The following is a 6,602-nucleotide window of genomic DNA, read 5'->3' on the forward strand; positions in this document are numbered from 1 at the left end:
CAAAATGGGAAGGAAAATTAAGACAATGAGCAGATGTGACACAATAAACATCCCATTTAACAGATAAGGGCCCCCCACACACCCCAAAAAAGAGAAATAACTACTCCACTTTCTATGAGACCTGGTTTTCACCTGATGACAGCCTCCCCTTCTGCTCTTCCCCTAGGCCTCATCTTCTCCCTGTCCCCTTGGGGAGAGGCTGGCCTACCTCCAATGCTGCTTTCACACCACCTTGTCATCCACCTCTACCACCCAATACAAATACTAGGTGCTTTTATGTACCTCCTTCTAGTCCCACCTCCAATTTTTCTGAGTAATTTTGACACCTTTCTCACCTTCATTTATTTTTTTTCCTACAATGATCAGCTGGGGATCAGTAGGATAGATAAATGTGAGGCATTTATCTAAGAACCTAGTTTTGCATGAATTTTCAACTCTTCATATAGAACAGACTGAAAATTTGCATTTATATTCTGTGCAGTTGCAAAACATGCTGGATTCTGCAAGCATTCAATTGACAGTGATAGGATGTTAAACCAAGGCCAACAAAGACAGTGATTCTGAAAATGATTTTTTTTCATCCAGAATCTTTTAGTCACTTGTATTTATTGAGTGCTTACTGTATTCAGAACACTGTACTGAGTGCTTGGGAAAATACAATATACAATCTAAAATATAATCTAAAATATATTATAATATATGATGTAAAATACAATATAACAATGAACAGATACATTCCCTGCCCACAATGAGCTCTCTCTCTCTCTCTCTCTTTCTCTCGATATATATAGACTATATATATCTGTATATCCTGTCTCTCTCTAGATATATATAGTCTAGAGAGAGATATATAGATATATGTCCATATGCATATATCTATATAGATACATATCTATATATCTATATCTATATGTATATATCTATATAGATCTATATCTATATCTATATGTATATATCTATATATCTATATGTATATATCTATATCTATATCCATATATAGTTATATAGATATAGATCTATAGCAAGATCTATATCTATACCTATCTCCTCTCTCACTCTCTCTCTCTAGATATATATAGTCTCTCTCTAGACTATAGACTATATATATCTAGAGAGAGAGAGAGAGGAGATAGGTATAAATATATATAGTATAGGTATATATATCACGAGAGAGAGAGATAAATGCAATGTACATACATATACAATTGTCCTTTGTATTTGAACGAGACATGAGTGACAGTGAAATTCATCTATGAAATCATGTGTAGCCACTTTGCACACATAAAGAGACCGTCCCTTGTTATTTGTTATGTTTAATGTTTGCAGCACATGACACTGCTTTCTCTTTTGCCTCCTTTATCTTGTCCCTTCTAAAACTTTTGTTTGAAAAGAACCCCCCCTTTCTTGGTTGTAGTATGCCATGCGGGTCTCTCCTAAGCAAGTCCTCCCCGTTTGGGGGCAGGGATGCAGATTTGTTTGAGGCTTTGTTTACCATGTCCTTAAACGACTTCCTCTGTCCTCCTTGCTTTCGGTTTCCTGATTTCAGCTCTCCATTCAGCACGTGTTTAGGTATCCTGCTGTCACTCATTCTTCCCAACCAGCATCGCTGTGTTAAAATAAGCATAGCTCTGATGCTAGGAGACTATGTTCCAGAACTTTATTCATTCATTCAATCATATTTATTGAGCGCTTACTGTGTGCATAGCACTGTACTAAGTGCTTGGGAAATACAAGTTGGCAACATATAGAGACGGTCCCTACCCAACAGCGGGCTCACAGTCTAAAATTTATTGTTCATAAGCCCTCTTCTCCTCTTCTCCCACTCCCTTCTGTGCCCCTCTCACTTGCTGTTTCATTCATCCTCCCCCACATCCCCACAGTATATCAATCAATCGTATTTATTGAGCTCTTACTGTGTGCAGAGCACTGTACTAAGTGCTTAGGAGGTACAAGTTGGCAGCATATAGAGATGGTCCCTACCCAACAGTGGGCTCACAGTCTAGAAGTATATGTGTAGATATCTTTATTGCTGTAATTTATTTACCTGTTTATCTATTTGTTTATATTAATGTCTGTCTCTCCCTATAGACTGTGAGCTCGCTGTGGGCAGGAATGTGTCTGTCTTTATATTGTACTCTCCCAAGTGCTTAATACAGTGCTTTGCACACAGCGCTCAATAAATACGACTGAATGAATGAATAAATGAATAATCCCGTCTTGCCATTTGATATTGAGAATAGCCTGTAAATGACACCGGTGGAACCGCTCAAAGAGTTGGTTGTGGTGTTTGTGTGTGACCCAGATCTCCCAGCTGTAGAGAAGGTTAGACAACGCTACAACTCTAAACCTTTAGTTTGGTCTGGTGTCTGATACCACTCTACCACCACACTCTGTCACACTCCACTGTACTTCCCAAGTGCTTAGTACAGTGCTCTGCACATAGTAAGCGCTCAATAAATACAATTGATGGTGATGATGATAAGGATGCTCTTGCCTTCTCGATTCAAGTTCACATAGCACAGAAGCAGCCTGACCTAATGGATAGAGCATGGGCCCAGAAAGCAGAAGGACCTGAGTTCTAAACTCAGCTTTGCCACTTGTCTACTCTGTGACCTTGGACAAATCACTTAACTTCTCTGTGCCTCAGTTCCCTCATCTATAGTGAGCCCTATGTGACACGGACATTATATATATGTATAACATTCATATATATGAATATATATATAAAATCATAAATAATAAAATCATAAATAATATTTTATGATTATTTTGTAATCATAAAATACAAGCTAGAATTTTATGATTATTAGCTTGTATCTGCCCCAGCGCTTAATGCAGAGCCTGTCACACAGTAAGTGCTTAACAAATATCATAAAAACAAACAAAAAAGTCATTAAGAAAAAAATTCATTACATAGGGACATCAGCACCTTTAACAGACCTCCCTCGTCATTTTTTGTATTATACATTGTTAACAGCATAGTCAACTTATTCCAAATTACTTTCAGGACTGGTTTCAGGATCCCACATGGATGACGATAATTTACTCTGACTTTAGATGAGCAAAGGTCACCGCAGAATTTTATGATTATTTTGCTGTCTTGATTTTGTTTGTCATCCTCTCTCCATTTTCATTTTTCAGTTTCACCAGAATATTTGTTTCAGCTCAAATTACTGCCAACATTGCTAAACCTTCCCTTTGTTTATTCCAAATTCCTCTTTCTAAATTATTCCTAGTTCTATGCAGTCATTTTACAAATGGATTTGGAAACCTGTGTTCATCATTTTTTTCCTTCACTAGTCACATATGCCCCTCTTAGGGTCACACCTGGAGAGTTTTCAATAGTCTACCAGTCTTGATTAAGAGAGGAAGAGTCAAGCAGAGGTGTATCCATTCTATTCTTAGCTTGGGCAGTGGCTAGAAAGTGAAAGCAACCTGCTACAAGTCAAATCTCGCCTGTGCTGGCCATTAGCAGCATGGGAGAGAGTCGAGGACAGAGACTTGGTTACTGTGCCAAAGGAGGTAATGTTCAACTATTTCTATTATTTTTACCAAAAAAACTCACTGGATACACTACCAGAACGATTGCAGATGGAGGTGGGACATTCTGGGAGAGATGTGTCCACCGTGTCGCTGTGGGTCAGAGATGACTCAACAGCATAAGACAAGTCACACATCCCCCTTGTCACCATTTTTTATGTTTCCTATACCTTTTGTTTCCTTCTTAGTACTATTTTCATTTCTTCTTTACTTGCTAACAAGGTTATAATAATAATAATAATAATAATGGCATTTATTAAGCGCTTACTATGTGCAGAGCACTGTTCTAAGCACTGGGGAATTTACAAGGTGATCAGGTTGTCCCCCGTGGGGCTCACAGTGTTAATCCCCATTTTACAGATGAGGTAACTGAGGCCCAGAGAAGTTAAGTGACTTGCCCAAAGTCACACAGCTGACGAGTGATGGAGCTGGGATTTGAACCCATGACCTCTGACTCCAAAGCACAGGCTCTTTCCACTGAGCCATGCTGCTTCTCTGAGAAAGGAGTATATCATCATTATTTCTATTCTCATGTCGAAACTATGTTCGAAGCTCAGGGTACCTATCAGTGCATGGAATTCCTCAGCAAAACTTCTTTCCGTAACTGACACTCTGTTGTTGGCATCTGAGTTCTTTCAGTTCCATCTTCTTGGACAGTGAGGGAATTTAACTTCGATCACGGTATCCAGTGGTCTAATATTCATTGAATTATTAGCTTGTTGTGGGCAAGGAATGTGTCAATTATATTTTAATAATGTACTCCCCAATCAATCAATATATTTGAGTACTTACTGTGTGCAGAGCACTATACTAAGCACTTGGAGAGTAATAATAATAATAATAATAATGGCATTTATTAAGTGATTACTATTTTCAAAGCACTGTTTTAAGCACAAGGTGATCAGGTGTCCCACGGGGGGCTCACGGGGGACTCCCCATTTTACAGATGAGGGAACTGAGGCACAGAGAAGTCAAGTGACTTGCCCAAAGTCACACAGCTGACAAGTGGCGGATCTGGGATTTGAACATAACACTGTAACAGACAAAGCACCTGCTCATAGTGAGCTTACAGTCTAGAGGGGGGAGACAGACATTAATATAAATAATTGAATTACTGATATGTACGTAAGTGCTATGGGGCTGGGAAGGGGTGGGGTGAATAAAGGGAGCAAGTCAGGGTGACACAAAAGGGAGGGGGATAAGAGGAAAGGAGGACTTAGTCAGGGGAGGCCTCTTGGAGAAGATGTGCCTACAAAAAGGCTTTGAAAGTGGAAGAATAATTGTCCATCAGATATGAAGAGGGAGGGTTTTCTAGGCAGAATGTAAACAAGAGGTTGGCGGCAAGATAGACAAAATTGAGGTATAGTGAGTAGATTGGTATTAGAGCTTAGAACAGTGCTTTGCACATAGTAAGCGCTTAATAAATGCCATTGTTATGATTATTATTATTATTAGAGGAGCTAAGTGGGCAGGCTGGGTTGCAGTGCTTTGCACATAGTAAGCGCTTAATAAATGCCATCATTATTATTATTATTATTATTATTATTATTGTCGGAGAGTACCGAGGTGAGGCAGGAGGTGACAAGGTGATTTAATGCTTTTAAGTCGATGGTGAGGAGTTTCTATTTGATGCGGAGGTGAGTGGGCAACCACTGGAGGTTCTTGAGGAATGGGGAAACAAGGACTGGACATTTTCATAGAAAAATGACCTGGGCAGCAGATTGGAAGTTATGGACTAGAGTAGAGAGACAGGAAGAGGGGAGAGACAGGAGGCAGGGAAATCAGCAAGGAGGCTGATGCTTTAATAAAGGTGGGATAAGAGAAGTACTTGGATTAATAGTTATTATTAATCCAATTAATAATTAACAGTGCTCTGCACATAGTAAGCACTCAATAAATACGATTGATTGATGATTAATATGGCAGGAGTTTGGATGGAGAGGAAAGGGTGGATTTAATAATGTGAAGGTTGAACAGGATTTAGTAATAGACTGAATATGTTGAATGAGAGAAAGGAGTTGAGGATTAATTAATTAATTAATTAATAATGGCATTTATTAAGCGCTTACTATGTGCAAAGCACTGTTCTAAGCGCTGGGGGGGATACAAGGTGATCAGTTTGTCCCACGTGGGGCTCACAGTCTTCATCCCCATTTTACAGATGAGGTAACTGAGGCTCCGAGAAGTGAAGTGACTTGCCCAAGGTCACACAGCAGACATGTGGGGGAGCCGGGATTCGAACCCATGACCTCTGACTCCAAAGCCCGGGCTCTTTCCACTGAGTCACACCGCTTATGGGCTTGTGAGACAGTAAGGATGGTGGTGCTGTCTACAGTCACAGGAAAGTCATGGGGCGGACAGGGTTTCGGTGGAAGGATAAAAAGTTCTATTACAGTGCTTTGCACACAATAAGCACTCAATAAATATGACTGACATATTTTGGTAATGTTTAGTCACATAAATTGCTCACATATCACACAGGCATTCAAAAAAATTTGGTACTGAGAAAATTCCAAATTGAACTCTTCTCATCCTTTTCAAGTAGAGTTATTTATTGTATTAGTATGGGACCATTACAAATTTAAGGAATGATCAACTCATTTTGGCCTGCCTACCGTTCAGAGTTGAAAAGGGAGACAAAAGTTCCTTCAAGCTTCTGGCAGCCAGCTTGAGTAGGGCAGGAATTCCTGTATGAGATCACCATTCTGGGCCAGAACCCAACATAGAATGGGCTTCTAGCCAATAGCCAATTCTTTCCCAGTAATTCTATTGCCCGAAGAAACTGCTAAAAAGGTAATGGAAAATAAGGGAAGCAAAATGAGTGCACTTTCCTAGCGTAATGACTTTCCTCGATGTTGCTGGAAAAAAAAAAAACCAACAAAAAAAAACCCTCCAGAATCCCAAACCCAGCTCTTGGCTCTTTATAAGAAAAAAAAAACCAGAATGGTGGCATAAGAACATTCAATGGGCGAAAGGAAAGGCATTTGAGGGGTTTGGCTCGAAGGTTAAGGAAGGATTTGTATTAACAAAACTGACTAATAAGAAGAGATTCTTACATCTGG

Source organism: Tachyglossus aculeatus, chromosome 4, assembly GCF_015852505.1.
Source record: "Tachyglossus aculeatus isolate mTacAcu1 chromosome 4, mTacAcu1.pri, whole genome shotgun sequence".
NCBI lineage: Eukaryota > Metazoa > Chordata > Mammalia > Monotremata > Tachyglossidae > Tachyglossus > Tachyglossus aculeatus.